General features: G+C 40.1%; 1 long non-coding RNA gene across 1 annotated transcript in view; it reads left to right on the forward strand.

Annotated features, from left to right (window-relative positions):
* Positions 1-9,732, forward strand: part of LOC134610778 (uncharacterized) — a 140,178-nt gene extending 130,446 nt beyond the window's left edge. Inside the window, exon 3 of the long non-coding RNA XR_010090875.1 lies at positions 9,451-9,732. This is a non-coding gene — a long non-coding RNA (uncharacterized LOC134610778). The remainder of the gene's footprint in view (positions 1-9,450) is intronic.
* Positions 9,733-21,470: the final 11,738 nt, after the last annotated feature.

The following is a 21,470-nucleotide window of genomic DNA, read 5'->3' on the forward strand; positions in this document are numbered from 1 at the left end:
ACATTGCTCAGGGCAGCTCTGTGCAGCTTGTTCTGCAGGAAGTGACATCATCAGTCACAGTGCAGAGTGAGCTGTGCGGAGCTGCCCTGAGCAGACTTACAGGCAGCGTGTCAGCATTGAGAGGTTCCTTCAGAAGAGGACCACCAGAGAGGTAAGGTTTGGGAGGGTTTTGGGAGCCCCTACCCCCCCTTGCTCCCACTGCATCCCCTACCCCCCTTGCTCCCACTGCATCCCCTACCCCCCTTGCTCCCACTGCATCCCCTACCCCCCTTGCTCCCACTGCATCCCCTACCCCCCCTGCTCCCACTGCATCCCCTACCCCCCCCTTGCTCCCACTGCATCCCCTACCCCCCCTTGCTCCCACTGCATCCCCTACCCCCCCTTGCTCCCACTGCACCCCCTACCCCCCCTTGCTCCCACTGCACCCCCTATCCCCCTGCTCCCACTGCATCCCCTATGACCCCTGCTCCCACTGCATCCCCTACCCCCCTGCTCCCACTGCATCCCCTACCCCCCCTTGCTCCCACTGCATCCCCTACCCCCCCTTGCTCCCACTGCATCCCCTACCCCCCCTTGCTCCCACTGCATCCCCTACCCCATGCTCCCACTGCATCCCCTACCCCATGCTCCCACTGCATCCCCCTACCCCATGCTCCCACTGCATCCCCCTACCCCCTTGCTCCCACTGCATCCCCTACCCCCCCTTGCTCCCACTGCATCCCCTACCCCCCCTTGCTCCCACTGCATCCCCTACCCCCCCTTGCTCCCACTGCATCCCCTACCCCCCCTTGCTCCCACTGCATCCCCTACCCCCCTTACCCCCTTGCTCCCACTGCATCCCCTACCCCCCTTGCTCCCACTGCACCCCCTACCCCCCTTGCTCCCACTGCACCCCCTATCCCACTGCATCCCCTACCCCCCTGCTCCCACTGCATCCCCTACCCCCCCTTGCTCCCACTGCATCCCCTACCCCCCTTGCTCCCACTGCATCCCCTACCCCCCTTGCTCCCACTGCATCCCCTACCCCCCTTGCTCCCACTGCATCCCCCTACCCCCTTGCTCCCACTGCATCCCCCTACCCCCTTGCTCCCACTGCATCCCCCTACCCCCTTGCTCCCACTGCATCCCCTACCCCCCTTGCTCCCACTGCATCCCCTACCCCCCTTGCTCCCACTGCATCCCCTACCCCCCCTTGCTCCCACTGCTTCCCTTACCCCCCCCTTGCTCCCACTGCATCCCCTACCCCCACTTCTCCCACTGCATCCCCTACCCCCCCTTCTCCCACTGCATCCCCTACCCCCCCTTCTCCCACTGCATCCCCTACCCCCCTGCTCCCACTGCACCCCCTACCCCCCTGCTCCCACTGCACCCCCTACCCCCACTGCACCCCCTACCCCCCTGCTCCCACTGCACCCCCTACTGCCCTGCTCCCACTGCACCCCCTACCCCCCTGCTCCCACTGCACCCCCTACCCCCTGCTCCCACTGCATCCCCTGCTCCCACTGCATCCCCTACCCCCATGCTCCCACTGCATCCCCTACCCCCATGCTCCCACTGCATCCCCTACCCCCCGCTCCCACTGCATCCCCTACCCCCCTGCTCCCACTGCATCCCCTACCCCCCTGCTCCCACTGCATCCCCTACCCCCCTGCTCCCACTGCATCCCCTACCCCCCTGCTCCCACTGCATCCCCTACCCCCCTGCTCCCACTGCATCCCCTACCCCCCTGCTCCCACTGCATCCCCTACCCCCCTGCTCCCACTGCATCCCCTACCCCCTGCACTGTGCGCAATGGTAGGGTTTCGCTTTTGGTAGTGGCTAGTGGGCTACCCAACTGCTCCCACTGCAGCTCCTATTACCCTTTGCACCCACTACAGCCTCTATTCCCCCCTGTACACTCTGCAGCCCCTTCCACTCACGCCCTTTACAGCCCCTTCCTTTCGGCACCCTCTGCAGTCCCTACCCCTTTGCACGCACAAACATAAAGGGACACTATAGTTACCAGAACAACTACAGCTTAATTTATATTATACAGCTTAATGTAGTTGTTCTGGTGAGTATAGTCTACCACTGCAGGGTTTTTGCTGTGTTTACATTGCTGCCTAGGAACACCTAGGCGCTTCCTGTGTCAGTGTTGCAAAATGTGCAGCACTGACATTCAACATCTCCATGCTCTGCATGTCGACGCTGAACGCTTGTCATAGAGAAGCACATAAATATATGTGCGCAGAGGGCCCTCTGCTACCTGTACGACGAAGTGGGGGCCCAGCAGCAAACTCTGTCCTCCTTTCCAGCTGCTCTCTGTCTAACTTTCCTGCACCCTGCGGCTGCCAGAGCGTTGCCACGGGTTACTGTCTTGTGAGATTTAGTCAGAGAAGAGCTGGAAAGGAAGACAATGTGTGCTGCTGGGCCCCCTCTTCAATGTACCGCGGCTGGCTCCCTCCACCATGCCACTGGATCAACAGGAAATGCGATCTCCCCCCTCCCTGGCACGGTAAGAACCAGGGAGGGGGGAATAAAATTGAAATATACACAAATAAATAAATAAAATAATACTCCCCTCCCCCCTATTTTACACACACACTGAATCCTTACAAGCACACTCTGCACTACACACACACACTACATTCACTCAACACACTCTGCACTACACATACACTACATTCACTAAAGCACTCACTACAAACACTACATTTACTAAACACACTCTGCACTACACACACACACACACACCACATTCACTAAACACACACTTTGCGCTACAGACACACACACTACATTCACTAAACACACACTTTGCGCTACAGACACACACTCACACACACTACATTCACTATACACATTTTGCACTACACACACACACTACATTCACCATACACTCTGCACTACATTCACTATACACTCTGCACTACATTCACTATACACACTGCACTCACTACAAACACTACATTCACTAAACACACTCTGCACTACACATGCACTACATTCACTAAACACACTTTGTACTACACACACACTACATTCACTATACACACGTTTCACTCACTACAAACACACTACATTCACTACAAACACACTACATCCACTACAAAAACACACACTCTGCATTCACTATACACACACCTGCATTCACTACACACACACTCTGCATCTAATGCATGCATACAAACATTACATACATTACACAAACGTACAATCTGCATCCACTATACACACTGCATCCATGACACACATACCGCATCCACTATACACATTCTACATCCACTATACACACTGCATCCATGACACACATACCGCATCCACTATACACACACACACTTCATCCTTGTGGGCTGACTCGGGGCTGGCCCCGGGGGCCCAGATCTTGAGCTGTGTCAGGGGCCCTAAAATTTCTGATGGCAGCCCTGGCTCTTGGTATGCAGTCTGGGACAGATAAAAAGGCAGATGTGAGAGTTAATTAAGGGGACATGTCACACTGTTAGAGTCCAAAGCAGCAAGAGTATTTATACAGTGTGCAAAGTCAGCTTTACCTTGACTAATTTATAGTCAGCCAGTCCACACAGGTTTTGTTCCCCTAGACCCCTCGTAGGTTTCCATGTTTAATTCCCTCTGTACAATGCAAGGGCAAGTGAAAAGTAGTAAAAAAAGAAAAAATTAAATTAAATCAATGAGCCTATTCTATGGGCATGGGTCTATAGCTTCAGCTCTATCATCCCTATGTTATTCCGTAGCTAATTGTGTGGACTCAAAATAAAAAAAAAAAATAATACACAAATAATACACTATCTTGGTTCCAGATACTCAATACAGCCTTCTTATGTCATAGTTGAATTGGCTAGTGAAATTGATGTATCAATACATTACATCTCCAAACATAATGGACATTTTATATAAACACTACTAGTGACAGGTTAATGGTTAAAAGAGCAATGTTAGGAGTGTTTATGGAATTTTAGGACCAGAGGTAGCATAATTGTTACACCCCCCTCTCCCCAATATAAAACTAGAATAGATGTATTCCATAGTGTTAAATCTCTTGTATTAAAAACATTCAGTAAATAAAATTATCCCTCTTGTTCTTAAAGTGGTTTTGTCATGACTAGTTCACTTTAACTAAAACTCACTCGTAGACAATAAATAGGTAAATAGTTAAAAGCTTTGAGATCTAGAACCTTTTGTCTTTGCTCCCTCACTGCCATGTTCAAAGCTCCATGGTCTCGGCACCTTTAAAGACCCCTCGCCTCTGTTCCTGCCTTTGACCCCAGGCATTCTGATTTGATTGGCACAGCTTGGGTAAACCTCTCCATCAGTTTGACAAATGAGCAGAGTGACATCATTCCTGTACTTCTGCAGACAGTTTAAGGAGTGCATGCTAGAGAAGTAACCAAAGCAACCACGGTGCTGTACTTGCTGTGCCAGAGAGCAGGAGAACCAACTCTGCTACTAGTTCCTGTCAATCAGCTTTACTGAAGCATTGATTGATAGGAGGGGGAGGGACCTAATTCTAAATAGTTTTCACTATCTAAACATTTGCTAGCATTTCTGCCAGTAAAGTTTATAGATAAAATGTAATGGATTTATAAATTAGGTAAACCTATGTATCCTGACGGATGCTTTAACTAATTAATCTAATGATTTAAATTGATTTGGTCACTTAAGGTGACAATAAACTTCATAACATGTAATAAAGATAAGATAATTTAGGAATCATTGGCATAAAATTCAATGGATTAACAATCCGTATACTACTACTAATAATAATAATAAACAAAAAAAAAACTCAAGCGTTTATTTTGTAATTCTATGCTGGTAAGCACAAGTCTTTGAATTCTCAAGGTAAATAATGCAAAAAATAATCAAACTACTAATATATTTAGGAAGAGAGATCAACTCACTAAGGTCATAAGAACAATTTCAAAGCACATTCATATCAGGGGAAATGGTAGAACAATAGCAAATCAGCAGGAAATATAGATCTGCAATTTCGGGAAACTGACATCTTAATTCCATAATCCCCTAGTCTACCAGACTAATCAATGACATTCCTGTAAACTGGGTCTCTTCCTCGTGGACGCCTTTTCGCAGGGCACATATATAACAACTATGACATTATTATTTTTAGATTAATGTTTAAATCGATGGCATTAAGCCAAATTTCTGCACAAAAGAACTGAGATCACCAACGCTTCATCGTAGAAGAGTGCTCATTTTTAACCGCCGTGCATTTCCCAGCATGCTATGTTAGGAGACCATACGTAATTAAGTTTATGTCTTGCAGCTGAGACATTTATGTCGTTGCTAAAAAAAATTTTTTTTTATCAATTTGTGAAATTGTGAAACAAAAATTATATAGTCTTTCATAAGATGGCAAAACAGAAGCAAGGGCCAGCTTTATAAAGGCAAAAGACTATCAATGATGGATAAGAATGTTAAATGTTCCAAGTGTTCTGTTTGTTTCAATGGAGATCAATGCTAACTTAGCCCTTGGGCCTCAAAATAGTATTTGTTTTATCATTAATAGATATGATTTTATGGAATTACAAACATTAAAGTGAAGCCTCTATGTAGAATTTTGTTTTACATCAATTTTCTATGAAAGTTAAAATGGGCCGATGAGCAAATTATATTTACACGCTGCAGCATGTATTAAAATATGTTACTTTTCCGTCTGTTCATTTTAAAATTTACTTTTTTTTTTTAAATGAAAGTTAACCTGCTTGTGACACGGGCTCTGTACAAACATCTAGACGTTTATATGTTTTTATAGAAAATTAGTTAATGGTGAAGCAGAAAAAAAAAAACACTTTATTTTAAAGTAAAAAAAAATAGTTTTGTATTTTTAGATTGAAGGTTCTCTCTTACAATTATTCAGACGCAGAGAGATAAGATTTTCAGCCTCCAATCAAAAAAAATCTGAAAAATCAATATTCCATAAACATCTAACGGAGGTTCTCATTGATAAAGACCATCTCAACCCTTCACACCAACCTAGGGAAAACTTCAACATGTGAATAAAAAAGCCTTGACGGCAACGCCGATCCCATGAGTTTGTGAGTTGTGCTGATGGTGCCTTTATCATATGTTATTCTCTATCTTACATCAGCAAATTCATGGATATTGAACCATTATATTAATTTAGGTAATTTTTTGCATGTGGAGTGTGCTTGGTTTTCAATCATTTACCAGGTAGGGTTGGACTAGGGGCTATGATAGGTTTAGAGATAAGAGTTTGGCAGGATTTATGGGATTCGCATATCAAAGACTAGGGTTTGGATAAGTGTGTAGTGTCCATAAAAGTACATGGCATAGTTGCTAGACTAGGATGTATATAATTCTGGCATAGATATTAAATAGCTATGGTTAGGGACTACAATTTAGTCAAAAGTAATGGAATTTAGACTTCAAGGCCTATTCACCTGCTATCAATGTTGTTATTGTTTGTCTTTTACTTATAATTAAACGTCTACAATGTGTAACTGTAACATGCTGTGGAAACTGTTGGCATCACATAAATGCTAATAATGACAATAATTAGATTTGTGGACAAACCACTTTAAATCAAGGTCACCTAGTAGGTCGGTCCCCAGATGGTTTAAAATTACAACTTCCATGATGTTTTCTGATTCTAAAAGCTTTCTATGTAAAGCATCATGGGAGTTGTAGTTCTACAACATCTGGGGATCTACCTTTTGGGCACCCTGGCTTTAAGTCCTGCAAGTTGCGACGTAAGGCCATCATTGATCGGATTTGTTGCTCCAGCGCATCCAACAGATACTCAATCGGATAAAGATCTGGGGAATTTGGAGGCCAAACTTTGTCATGTTCCTCAAACCATTTCTGAACAATTGTTGCAGTGTGGCATGGCACATCCTGCTGAAAGAATCCACTGCCATCAGGGAATAACATTGCCATGAAGGGGTGTACGTGGTATGCAATAATCTCTAGGCAGATGGTACGTGTCAAAATAACATCCACATGAATGCCAGAACCCAAGGTTTCCAAGCAGAACATTACCCAGAGCATAACACTGCCTCTGTCGGCCCTTCCTTCTTCCCATAGTGAATCCTGCTGCCAAGTAAACGACACACATGCACCTGGTCCATCCACCTGATCTAAAAGAAAACATGATTCATCAGACCAGGTAATCTTTTTCAATTGCTCCCTGGTTCAGTTCTGGCACTCACGTCTCCATTGAAGACACTTTCAGCAGTGGAAAGGGGGCATCATGAGCACTCTGACTGGTCTGTGGCTCCTCAGCAAACTACGATACACTGTGTTCTGACACATTTCTAGCATGGCCAACATTAAACTTTTCAGCAATTTAAGCTATATTAGCTCTTCTTTGTGATTGATTCAAGTGGGCTAGCCTTTGTTCCTCACGTGCATCAATGAGCTTTGGGCACCCATGACCCTGTTGCTGGTGCACTGGTTTTCCTTCTTTGCATCACTTTTGTTCGGTACTAACAACTGCATACTGGGAGCACCCCACAAGAACACGACCAAGTGAAAAAAGTAATCAATAGAGGGGTAAATAGGATGAACAGTATAATAAAATATATAAAAATGATATGTTTCTTAAATGTATCATTAAAAATGTATGCATTTATATTACTGCTCCTCTCTTTTCTCTTCTATTACTCACTGGATCTATGAATAATATCAATAGTTACTGCTTGTCCATTAGCCATCAATCAGCTTTTTTCCAATTGTTACGGTTGCCTCCAGGCTGGCTGGAAGTTGGACCGTCGAAATGGATGCTCCTAGCGCTTACCAAAGGACCATCAGCACCGTAGCCACCATAAGCACTGCGAACTCCACGAACCACCGCTGCTGGGCTGGTATCTCGCCGTCTGCTCTGCGCCCTGGACCTACGACCAGGCTCCAGGTTCCAATAGGCGAACCTCTTCCTTCCTTCGAGCGAAGCAGGATCAGGAACCAGAGCCAGGAACCAGAGCTCTTACAAGAGCTCCGTAGCTAAGGGAGTATGAAGAGCATAGCAATCCCTGTAGTGATTATAGCTGTCCCCTACAAACATGAGTCACGGCTACAAGTTAGAGGGTCAGAAGAGGTCTGAGATGCTGGAACACCCAGCCTGGCTTTTATTGAGGTTACATGCAAATAGGACACTCCCAGGGGGAGGCATAAAATCACCAATCACACATCTGGTGCAACCCACACATTCCCTCCCCTCAGATAAACAGTTAAACCAATTATTACATACAATAAAAATACAGTTTTTACACACACACTGTAACTTTAAAACCATACATACAATTTCAATAAATGTTGCATATTCAGAATCAGCATACATCAAACATAAACCCTTCCAAAAATCAGCCAAATCCCTCCAGTGGATCAAAAGTTAGCTGGAAGTCCTTTATGACCGACCGCAAGCACAATTTCCTGCCCAAAACAGTTCCATAGATTTGGGCTGTGCGGTCGGTCAATTTCATGCGAAAAAACGACTAAGTCCCATTTCAAACGGGACTTAGTCTCTGGAGCTGCAAGTTCCGTATGGGAGAAGGTAAGGGTCAGCGGTGTTCGGCAGAATGTGTAGCCGATTTTAGTTCCACAGAATCTTTAACATACACCGCTGACCAAAATGGCCGCCGCCACGTGTTCGGCTGCCGAATGGCGGCCACCCACGCTCGGCAATTAACCTGCAGTAACCTCCCAGCCTGGGAGGTAAATTGCCTGCACACTTTAACTTCTGGGTGGTCCGCCTGTGTGGTACTTGGTTCAGTAAGCCCTATTTACTGAACCAAGTGGGAGAGAGCCAGGGGCAAGTTATTTTACAGGTCTGGGGACATAGTCTTAAAGGGGCATTGTTCAGCAAAGTCACAATATGTCCCCAGACGGTGCTTAAAGGGCCATACACACCAATAAAAGTTAATACATTTTCAGGGGCACAATCTTCCAGGGGCCATAGTCATGAGGCAGGAGGCTGGCAAATAGGCTTCTCCACAATCCAGGGAAGCAGGGCAATTTTTCATTTAAAGGGCCAGTTACAAATAGCCATTTGTAACACCAATTAATCATCTCTTTTTTTGGCACAATGGAAGGAATTCTGAATCACAAATTAAAAAGAACGTGCCCATCCAACGCGTGAGTCGTTCGTTTCACGATTAGCCTATAAGGTTGTTTGGAGATTGAGAATTTGCGCGACCAACGGATTGACCCAAATTTGGATGAATTGCAGTTTGCAGTGAAACAAATCTTCAAGTCTAACAATAATATTATGATTGATTAGGATTTATGGATGTTAGGGCTAGAAATGTTTGTTAGGCTACAGGATATGGGATTGAGAATTAGGTTTATAGGTTATACACATGATACAGTTAATAATGTTCAATGTAATAAAAATAATAGTCCCTTTGGTATAGCTTGGGAATTTTGCAAGCCGGTCTTAGGTATCATTTCTGATATTTTGCATTTCCCTCATATTTTTAGAACATGGCTTCTCTTCAAATGACTTGGATAGGAAAGTACCCAAACACCAGGAAATATTACTGCCGTTATAGAGAAAAATAAATAAATAAATACCACAGGGCACCGCAGGAGACCAATTATTTAACACAATAAACTTAGGTTCCTACTATATCGAATGCTTTGGTCCCAGAATACGGAGGAAGTTTCAGAACAATTGGCTTGCTGCTGCCTGAAGTGATCTTCTGCCATTCCGGACATTTTTGGAAGTTAGAGGAATTAGAGGAATAACATATGTTTTTTTGATAACAGCACTTTCTAAATAAATAAAAATGCATTTAAAAAAAAAAAAAAAGAAATTTGTTTTCTTACTTGTTTTCATCTTATTAAAGGACCACTCTAGGCACCCAGACGACTTCAGCTTAATGAAGTGGTCTGGGTGCCAGGTACCTCTAGGATTAACCCTTTTTTTTTATAAACATAGCAGTTTCAGAGAAACTGCTATGTTTATAATGAGGGTTAATCCAGCCTCCAAATCCTCTAGTGGCTGTCTCATTGACAGCCGCTAGAGGCGCTTGCGTGCTTCTCACTGTGAAAATCACAGTGAGAGCACGCAAGCGTCCATAGGAAAGCATTGTAAATGCTTTCCTATGCCACCGGCTGAATGCGAGCGCGGCTCCTGCCGCGCATGCGCATTCAGCCGATGACGTCGCGATCAAGATGGAGAGGAGGAGGAAAGCTCCCCGCCCGGCGCTGGAAAAAGAGGTAAGTTTAACCCCTTCCTCTCTCCAGAGCCCGGCGGGAGGGGGTCCCTGAGGGTGGGGGCACCCTCAGGGTACTCTAGTGCCAGGAAAACGAGTATGTTTTCCTGGCACTAGAGTGGTCCTTTAAGGTCTAAAAGTTAAATTATCATTCATAAAAACGAAGCAATTATCCACACCAAAAAAAAAATTTGGGGCAATGGACATTATGTTAACTAAAAAAAATTATCATTTATTTATTAAGTCCTAATAGAATGAGAAATCTACTTCTTGACTTGACGTGACTCAATTTTGCAGAGTAAAAACACAATTTCTGAAACCCTGGCAGCATTTGACGTGTGTGACACGTCATGATTCCATTTTATTCCAGAAGTTTGGTCCTTAAGGGGTTAATGGACACAAGAGGCACTATAACTATTTCATCTCATTGAATTGGTTATATTGCCTAGATTCCCCTGGCACTGTCCCTCCATTCAGTGCTAAACCATTTTCAAGCAGTTTAACACTTAGTATGGGTCACTGACATCCCTTAGTCTACCCCCACCGTTAGAGGTTCTAAGGCAGATATTACACACTTCCTTCAAGCCATACCAATTTCTATCTAAATGGACACTGTGAAAGGCTGACAGTGGGCAGCTGACCCTCTCAGCCAATAACAGCTGCCCATTGCTGCTTAGACTGCTTCTTCATTAGCTCGTGCAATGAGATGAGCTGTTGTAAATGCTTATGGAGCATTAAAACATTAATAACGGTTTAACACCGAATGGAAGCATGACGCAAGGGGATTCCTTACTCTGTAGCCACTTCAATGTAATGAAGCCATTACTATGCCTGCAGTTTCCCTTTAAGTAGTCCCCTATACTCAGTGTAGAAAAACAAAATCACAAAAGAAACAACGACCATCCCCAGCTCTACTGACATTGTTGCTTCATTTGTTATTAGATTGATGTCAAGTTATAGATTCACTCTAATCCCACGGTCAGGTTATTCAGCAAAATGTCTGCATATCATCTAATGGCAAATTAAGAAGTTCATTAGACGGTTGAACAAAGTTTTTCTAAACATTGGATTAAAAAGGTCATATGTAAACCCCTTAACCCCTTAAGGACAGACGACGGATATATTCCGTCATGATTCCCTTTTATACCAGAAGTTGTGTCATTAAGGGGTTAAGGACGAGCGCCAATTGTACATGTTCTGATCAAAATAAATTGTAAACAAACCCTAGAATTTGAGCTCTATGTTTGTTCATCCGTAATTTACCTCTTTCATATTATGTACTCCCACACTTAATATATATATAATTTTGTTCAGGAGAAACAGGGCTTTTCATAAAATATTTTTATATAAAACATAATTTATTATGAATAAAATCTAAAAAAAAAAACATTGAGATATTAAGACATTTTGTTATTTTCTAATTTCTGCATGGCATTTTAACTGTGAATGTCATAATAGCGTTTGCTTTTACTGCAATAAAATACACATATTTGTGTTCAGCGATGTCTCTTGAGTACAACAATATCCCCATATACAGGTCTTATGGTGTTTTGAAAAGTTACAGGGTTAAATATGGGGCTTTCCTATTTCAGTTTTTACACATTGAAATTAGCAAGTTTGGTTTGCTAGGCCTATATTGCCTTTCAGACAGCATGGCAACGCAGAAATGAAAATTACCCCCATCATGGCATACCATTTGCAAAAGTAGACAACCCAGTTTATTGAAAATGGGGTAGGTTCAGTCTTTTTTAGTAACTACTTAGTTACAAACACTGGCCAGATTTAGTATTTATATTTGTTTTTTGCATTTTTCACAAAAAAATGCCTTTTCACCGAGGTTATCATTAGCATTATACATTTTACTGCTCTAAAACACTCATGTTTGTGTTCAGTGTTGTCTCATGAGTACAACAGCACCTCCCATGTCCAGGTTTTAAGGTGTTTTGCATAGTTAAAGGGTCAAAGGCTTGACCATTTCAGTTTTTACACACTAAAATTTGCCAGATTGGTTATGTTGAACTTGAGTCCATATGGTAGCTCAAAAATGAGAATTGCCCCCATCATGGCATATAATTTGCAAAAGTAGACACCCCAAGGTATTGAAACAGGGGTATGTCCAGTTTTTTTTGTAGTATCCATTTAGTCACAAATACTGGCAAAAGTCAGTGTTCATATTTGTTTTTGTATTTTTCACCCCCCACCATGCCTTCTCTCCTGCAACTGTCAAATATAAACTACTAAGTTCTCTTATTACTTTTCTAGCAACCTATTTCATTACCCCTACTTATACCCTTTGTGTTACTACACCCCACTCCCTCTAGCATGTAAGCTCATTGAGCAGGGCCCTCAACCCCTCTGTTCCTGTGCGTCCATTTGTCTGGTTACAATTATGTGTCTGTTAGTCCACCCATTGTACAGCTCTACAAAATTTGCACATGCTGTGTCCTGAAGATGGAATACTTGAGACATTGTCATAGTCCATGGTCAATTTGTTACTAGGTGATAAGTTCAGCACTAAAAGAACAATGTGTTGAAGAGAGAGCTCAACAATGATAATGGATCAGGGTAGATGGATGGACAAGGTAGCGCTGGTTAGACAAGTCCATATATTAGATTAAATAATTAGGCGTTAAAACATATATTACATTGTTTTTTTTTGTTTGTTTTTTTTCAATACATTTTTATTTGATTTTTCGACAAAAAATAAATTACACACATCTCATACAAGAATACAAAAACGACAATAAATACCATACATTCAATCTCTACACTTACTTCTACCATACATCATTCTTAGGACAAACAGAGTGGGTTTAGGATACAGCATACGTAGGGAATATTATATATTTCTTACTCTATAAACTTTCCATAAATCCGAAGTGAATTAATGAAACTACTCTTGAATTTCTATGATTTGTAGACACTTTTTTCCCATCTGGTATTTTTGTACATTATCTTTCCTCCTGTGAATACCTATCTCATTCTTAATCTGAGACTTTTATCCCATAGTTTCTTAATTAATTTGCAGCTCCACCATATATGGATAAAGCTTCCAATTTCACTCCCGCATCTCCAACAAATGTCAGACTCATTATGGTCAATTCTGTTTAATCTACTTGGCACTAGATACCAACGATAGCATATTTTATAGTGCATCTCAAACAATATCGTATTATGGATATTTTTTTTTAGCTTTAACATCATATTGCCCCATATCTTGAGATCAATTTTTAAATTACATTATTTTTTCCATCTTTTTATTTGCTTAGACATTATATCTTTTGGAGTCGATCTCATCAAAGCATAACAATTAGCCATATTTTTACTGGGACTTTCGCTTCCAAAAATTTGCTTTATAAGGCCACTAATAGTTGTATTACCCTTGGCAAGAGATTTCCCTACAAAAGACTTTATTCTTAAATACCGATAGGTCTCTACTTGAGAAAGGCCAAATTCTTTAGACAAAGTTAAAAAATCTTTCATTTTGTCCCTAATTATTATATCATCCAGGATTTGAATATTCCGATCTTTCCAAGAATCTATTTTTAAGTCAGGCATTAGGGCTTCCAGTAATTCTATCTCCATAAAGCCAAAAATATTTCCCAAAATTTTGCATTTTTTCCTTAACTTGAACCAATTATTAAATAAATGGTTTAGTATTGCATTTTAACTTCCTTTCCAGTATTCTTAGGTTGCCAAAGATATTTAAGTAGTTCCTTCCTTTTTAATGATTGGGTCTCAAGTCCAAACCAGCCAGTTTTTTCAGAATCTTTTTTGCCCAATAACTGGGTATGATATATAATAGTGGCTTCATAATGACTTATAATATTTGGGAAGTTAACCCCTCCTTGCCCTATGGTGTTCGTTAGTTGGTCTAAGCTAATCCGGGGCTTTTTCTCCTTCCAAATAAAATTCTTAACTAGCCTTTGTATTATCTCTAGCCATGGTACAGGAACTTCCAACGGGACCATTCTAAAAAAGTAGGTCCATCTTGGAACTATATACGCATTTATTATGTTTATCCTTCCCATCCAACTAAAAAACAAATTATTCCATTTTTTAACGATATCCCAGAGGATTTCAATAGCCTAGTAAAATTAATCTCTACCATTTTTTCTATATTATCCAATATTAATACTCCCAGATATTCAAAGCTACCATTAGCATCCACAAAACCATAATGCTTTATAACTTCATCCTTCCACTCTTTTTTACAATTTTTAAACATCACTATAGTTTTTTTATGTTTATCTTATAATTTGAAATATTACTATATAATTCTATTTCCTTCATTACATTTTTTCACTGATTTAATTGGATCTGTGAGAGTTAGGATAGTGTCATCAGCATACATGCTAATTTTTAAATCTCTTTCAGGGGTTGGTACCCCCTTAATATCAGGGTTTTCTCTAATTCTAATTGCAAGAGCCTCCATGGATAGGATATATAATATTGGTGACAACGGGCACCCTTGATGGGTGCTATTTTTTAATGGAAACCAATCTGAGTATAAATCTATTCCTACCACTCTCGCCATCGGGTTTTGATAAATAGATCCTATCGCTGTCAACATCCAGCCATTTATGCCCGTTGCCTTCAAAACCCCCAACATAAATCCCCACCCGACCCTGTCAAAGGCCTTTTCTGCATCAGGGTCAGGAGGGGAATCCGAGTTCTTTCACCCCAATCTAGAACATTAATCAATCTTCTTATATTAGTACTCGCTTGTCTAGTGGGGACGAACCCTATCTGATCTCTATCTACCAAATCCATAACTATTCTTTTTAGCCTGTCTACCAGTATCGATGAAAATAATTTGGAGTCCACATTAATAAGTGAAATTGGACGGTAATTCTTTAGTTCTTGAGGATCCTTATCTTTTTTTGTGTATTGGGCCTATACCTTTCAATGAGATTTCATTATATGTATTAGTTAAATGTTCAGCCAGAATATCTTCGTATATTTTATAAAAATCTATTCGTCAGACCATCGGGGCCAGTAGTTTTATATCTCACCAGTTTCTTAATAGCAGCTATAAATTCCATCTTTTGGAGGGGAGCATTTAATATTGTTTTTTGTTCCTCCAAAAGCTTTGGAAATTTTATTTCCCTCATATAATCATTTATAATCTCCTCTCTTGGGTGATTTGGTATATTATACAGTTCTTCATAATATATTTGAAAAGCTTTTTGTATAGTATTAAATCCTTTCTGATACTGCTAATCCTATTCTTGCCGTTTATTTTCTTAAGTTTTTTAGTTAACCATTTATTAATTTTATTGTTGTCATTATAGAAATTTATTTTCATCCTCTCCATATTTTTTTCTATTCATTCTCTTTCTATTTTCGATTGAATTTCTGATAGTTGTTTAAGTGAATCATTAGTAAGTAACCTTTTTTTCTTCTAGCCAGCAAGTAGTAATCTATATATACCGTATATACTCGAGTATAAGCAGAGTTTTTCAGCACATTTTTTGTGCTGAAAAACCGCAACTCGGCTTATACTCGAGTCAATAGTCTGTATTATGGCAATTTACATTGCCATAATACAGACTGGGGCTGTGGGGGCTGTGAGAGAGCGTTACTTACCTCTCCTGCAGCTCCTGTCAGCTCTCTCCTCCTCCGCGCCGTCCGTTCAGCACCTCGGTCAGCTCCCAGTGTAAATCTCGCGAGAGCCCTGGCTCTCGCGAGACTTACAGTGTAAGCTGACAGAAGAGCTGACCGGACGGCGCGGAGGAGGAGGGAGCTGACAGGAGCTGCAGGAGAGGTAAGTAACGCTCTCTCACAGCCCCCACAGCCCCCACTGAACTGCCAATGCTGGACCACCAGGGAAGGTGAGCCCCCCTCCCTGCCATATATCAAGCAGGGAGGGGGGACGAAAAAATATATATATTAATAATAATAATAATGAAATTAAATAATAATAAAAAATTAATAATAATGAAATTAAATAAAAATAATAATAAAAAATTAAAATAATAAAAAAAATTGCCCACCCCCCACCAAGGCTCTGCAACACACACACTGCACACATACACACACACTGCACACATACACACACACTGCACTCATACACACACACTGCATTCATTATACACACACTGTAAATAAATATTCAAAAATATATTTTTTTTAGGATCTAATTTTATTTAGAAATTTACCAGTAGCTGCTGCATTTCCCACCCTAGTCTTATACTCGAGTCAATAAGTTTTCCCAGTTTTTTTGGGTAAAATTAGGGGCCTCGGCTTATATTTGGGTCGGCTTATACTCGAGTATATACGGTCATTTTTCTCTGGTCTGACCTCTTTCTTGCTGAATCTTTTTTTTGAGTTTAATCAAATACCCCCGTACAACCGCTTTAAATGCGCACCATATTGTTGCTGCTGAAAGTTCTTCCGAGTTGTGCTCTTTAAAATACCATTGAATCAATTTCCCGATTTGTATTTGATCAATCTCATTGTTCAAAATACTATCATCCAAACGCCAGGTCGTATTAGATCTACCGTATATACTCGAGTATAAGCCGACCCGAATATAAGCCGAGGCCCCTAATTTTACCCCCAAAAACTGGGAAAACTTATTGACTCGAGTATAAGACTAAGGTGGGAAATGCAGCAGCTACTGGTAAATTTCTAAATAAAATTAGATCCTAAAAAAATTATATTAACTGAATATTTATTTACTGAGTGTGTATATAAGGAATGCAGTGTGTATATGAATGCAGTGTGTGTGTATGCAGTGTGTATATAATGAATGCAGTGCAATGTGTGTATGAGTGCAGTGTGTATGAGTGCAGTGTGTATGCAGTGTGTGTATGAGTGCAGTGTGTATATAATGAATGGAGTGCAGTGTGTGTGTGTGTATGAGTGCAGTGTGTGTGTGTATGAGTGCAGTGTGTGTGTGTATGAGTGCAGTGTGTGTGTATGAGTGCAGTGTGTGTATAATGAATGCAGTGCAGTGTGTGTATGCAGTGTGTGTATGAGGGCAGTGTGTGTATATGAGTGCAGTGTGTGTGTGTGTGTGTATAAATGCAGTGTGTGTATGAATGCAGTGTGTATATAATGAATGCAGTGCAATGTGTGTATGAGTGCAGTGTGTATGCAGTGTGTGTATAATGAGTGCAGTGTGTGTATATGAGCGCAGTGTGTATGAATGCAGTGTGTATATAATGAATGCAGTGCAGTGTGTGTGTGTGTGAGTGCAGTGTGTGTGTGTGTGTGTGGGTGCAGTGTGTGTGTGTGAGTGCAGAGCATTGGTGGGGGGTGGGCATTTTATTAATTATTATTTAATTATTATTTTAATATTTTTTTTAATGTTATTATATATTTTTTAGGTAATATTTTTTTTTATTTTATTATTAATTGTATTATTTTTTTATGTTATTATTATTTTATTATTATTATTTGTTTTATTATTAATATTTCTATTTTTTCGTCCCCCCTCCCTGCCCGTTAGCTGGCCAGGGAGGGGGGCTCTCACTCCCTGGTGGTCCAGTGGATGGGCTGTAGGAGCGGGGCTGTCAGGAAGCTGTAACTTACCTTCACCGCAGCTCCTGTCAGCTCCCTTCTCTCTTCTCCGGTGCGTGCAGCTCCCAGGTCAGCTCCCTCTGCAACTCTCGCGGCAGCGCGGAGCGTTGCCACGGTAACTCTGACCCCGCGGCTCTCGCGAGAGTTGCAGAGGGAGCTGCACGCACCGGAGAAGAGAGAAGGGAGCTGACAGGAGCTGCGGTGAAGGTAAGTTACAGCTTCCTGACAGCCCCCGGTCCATGTCTGTATTATGGCAATGAAAATTGCCATAATACAGACAACTGACTCGAGTATAAGACGAGTGAGTGTTTTTCAGCACAAAAAATGTGCTGAAAAACTCGTCTTATACTCGAGTATATACGGTAAATTTTTTATCATCTTTTATATTAAAAATAATATAGCTATGGTCTGACCATATATTCTCTTCTATATGTATATCTTTTATTTGATCTACCAGCTTTGCTTCTCCCAGTATAAAATCTGTTCTAGAGAGAGAAGAATGTACTTTTGAAATATGCGTATATTCTCTTTCTTCTGGGTTATATACCCTCCATATGTCTAATAAGTTGTTTTCTTGAAGAGTGTTTCTCAGTATCCTGGCTTGGTTTATCAGATGTTTAGTTATTGGTTTATTATTTTTTGTTTTTTTTGTCTAAGTCTGTGTCTAACACACAATTGAAATCTCCCGAGATTACTAGTAAACCTATTTTAACCTTTTCTACTTTTTCCATAATCATTTTAAAATATTTAGTTGGTAATACATTTGGGAGGTATATATTTACCAGATTATAGACTTTCTTAACCATCTTACATATTAATATCTGATATCGACCATCTGTATCAACTTCTTCATATATAAAACTTCTTTATTTATTCTTTTCGAGAGAATTATAGCCACTCCACTTTTTTTTTCTTATTTAAAGACGCTTGAGAAATTATTTCATATCCCTCATATTTCCACCTAATCTTGTCTTCTTTATTCCAATGTGTTTCTTGCAACATCGCTATATCTATTCCTTTTTTTTTTTTTTTTTAGTAGTTCCTTCAACATAATTCTTTTATAAGGGGTATTTAACCCCTGGACATTTAGTGAAATACACTTCAGATCTTATTCTTTGTCATGTTACCCCTACTTCTGCTGCACTCCCTCCAACATCAATCACACATATCTGAGCTCTCATAATACAGAGAGACTCATATTCACTCATACTTACTATTGAGGTGACAAAATATCTCCTCATTCTGTAAGCCTTGACAATATTGTATATTGTCTAGGGCTAAGGTCTATACCGGACATTAAAGTCGAAGCTCATTAGAGGGCAATCAAAACTGGTTTGTATAATCCTATATTCATCATATTAACCCAGGGCCAAAATATTAAAAAAAAAAAGTATTTACATATATTCCCTCCTTATCTTAACAATGTGCATAATTATTTCTACTAAGGGTACTCATTCCTTCCCATTTCCTTATACCTATTTTATCTTTTATCTAGTGTAAACCTTTTTATATATTAATAATTCAAAATCTAGCTTTTATATTAAAATATAGTGATCATATCATTCTATACGTACTGTTATACATTCTGTTTCTCCAAATAGCGAATTCCACTTCCCTTACAAATTCCCACCATATATGCTTATGATTTATTCCTTTCCATCTCGTGAAGTATATTGTACTTATCTCATTTTAAATAGTTATTCATATTATTTTACCTTCATTCATTTCCCAATTTGAGTGCCACTTATGTGCGGTTTATCATACGTTTCAATCATAAATCAATTAAATCTACTTATTCATAACTTCCTACTCCTTCCTTTTCCCTCATTAATAGTGACTAGTTACATAAATATTTTGCGTATCTACCATCTTAAAATTAATATTCTGTACAGATATAAGGTCTTTTTCTTACCCCTATTGAATTTTCTATTACTCTATTATCTACAGTGCACCCTTTTATATGTGTTTTTCCAAAAACCTATGTTTTGTGTCAAAATATAATGATCGGGAACATACTTTTCCAACTATCTATTAACCCTCTTATTATAAAGATGCTACTTCTCAAAAGAGATCCCATTATTTATATATATATTTACCCAGCTTCCCCTTATGCATTATGAAATACCTTTTTTCTCTAATTATATCCAATTAACCGTATAAACACACCTTATGTGAACACATAATCCCACCCTATATACAATTTTCCTCTCATTATATCCAATTAAACACATAAACACACCCTCTTCCCACCCCCAGCCCCATGAACCAAAAAAAAAATAATTTCTTCTGACTGTTCTTTGTTCTCTTTATAGTCTGATTTTTTAAATTGTTGAGTTGTCCAATCTTCTAAATCCTTGGGATTCATGAATACTCTTCTCGTGTCATTCCAGTTTATTGTGATGGCTTTACCTGGACCCCATCGATAACCAATGTCTCTTTCCTTCAATGGTTTCAGCGCATCAAAATATTTTTTTCTCTCCATTCTTACTGCTCTAGAAAGGTCTTGATAAATCAGAATATCTTTGAATTTGTCTTTTTCTGAAAATTTCTTATTTCTTGTAGCATATAATATTTGCTGCTTGAGTAGTAGGGAATGTAGGGTGACAATCGTGTCTCTGGGGAAAGCATTTTGAACACCTTGAGGTATTTTAATTCCATATATATTTTCCATACATACTGCCGGAACTTGTAATTGTAAGTCTAAAGCTGCAAAGAGATCTGTTAAGTACTCTTTAATTTTCTCATAGGAAATTGATTCAGGAATGTTTTTTATTCTTAGGTTTCTCGCTCTCATTCTTTCTTCAATCTGATTTAATCGATCTTCTAGATTTCCTATTTCTGTCTTCATCTTGTTTTGTTCTTCTGTAATTATTTTAAAATTATTTGTTATTTGTTCTTGGTTTTCTTCAACTTTAAGTATCTTCATATTTATTTCTTCCATTCGATTTGTCATTTGGGCAGTACTATTTTCCAATTCTTTTTTGAAAGTTTCAGTTTGACTATCCAAACTGTTCCTTATAAAGTCTTGAAGATTTATAGAATTTCTTTTTTCCTCAGATAGTGATTCATCTATAAAAGATGTTTCTCTACCCTGCTTATTTTGTGGAGAAAAAAAGGTAGAGGAATATTTTTCATTTTTATTATCTTTTTTGACCTCCTTGTTTTTTTTTAGGAATCTTTGGCATAGCCATTTGTGCTGGTAATGAACAGCTTTAAGATTTAGGATTTTTCTTTCTCTTCTCTCTTTTTTTTAACTTTTAAGCAATTCAATTTTCTTTTTATCAAAGACCTTTTTTCTTTTTTTTCTTTTCCCCTTCATTTTTCCTCCTTTTTCTACTATCCCTTACTTTCCCTTTTTTTTTCTCTTTACCCCTTTTAGCTTAATATCCCATCTTATTTTTTTTTTCTTTTCTTTATATGAATATAAGATCAATTGGGGTCAGTTGAAAACATACAGTTCAGTTATATTGAGTACAGATCTTTATACTTGCAGTTCATTCTGCTAATCCCAGGATAAAGTAATATCCAAGATATATTTATCATCTGTTTATCAGCCGGTTGACGTGATCCTTGTGTCCGAACACAGTATGTTACCGCTGGGTTAGACGCCGTTCCCTCGTGGCTGCATCTTCCTCGCCGTTTCGTTGCCCCCCTTGAGCTCCACCTCCTGGTGCGTGCGCTTACGTCGCGTCATGCTCCGCTCCCTTCACCTGCTGACCCACCACCATATTCCCTTGCATATATTACATTGTTTTG

The sequence above is a fragment of the Pelobates fuscus genome, chromosome 5 (genome assembly GCF_036172605.1).
Source record: "Pelobates fuscus isolate aPelFus1 chromosome 5, aPelFus1.pri, whole genome shotgun sequence".
Classification (NCBI taxonomy): Eukaryota; Metazoa; Chordata; class Amphibia; order Anura; family Pelobatidae; genus Pelobates; species Pelobates fuscus.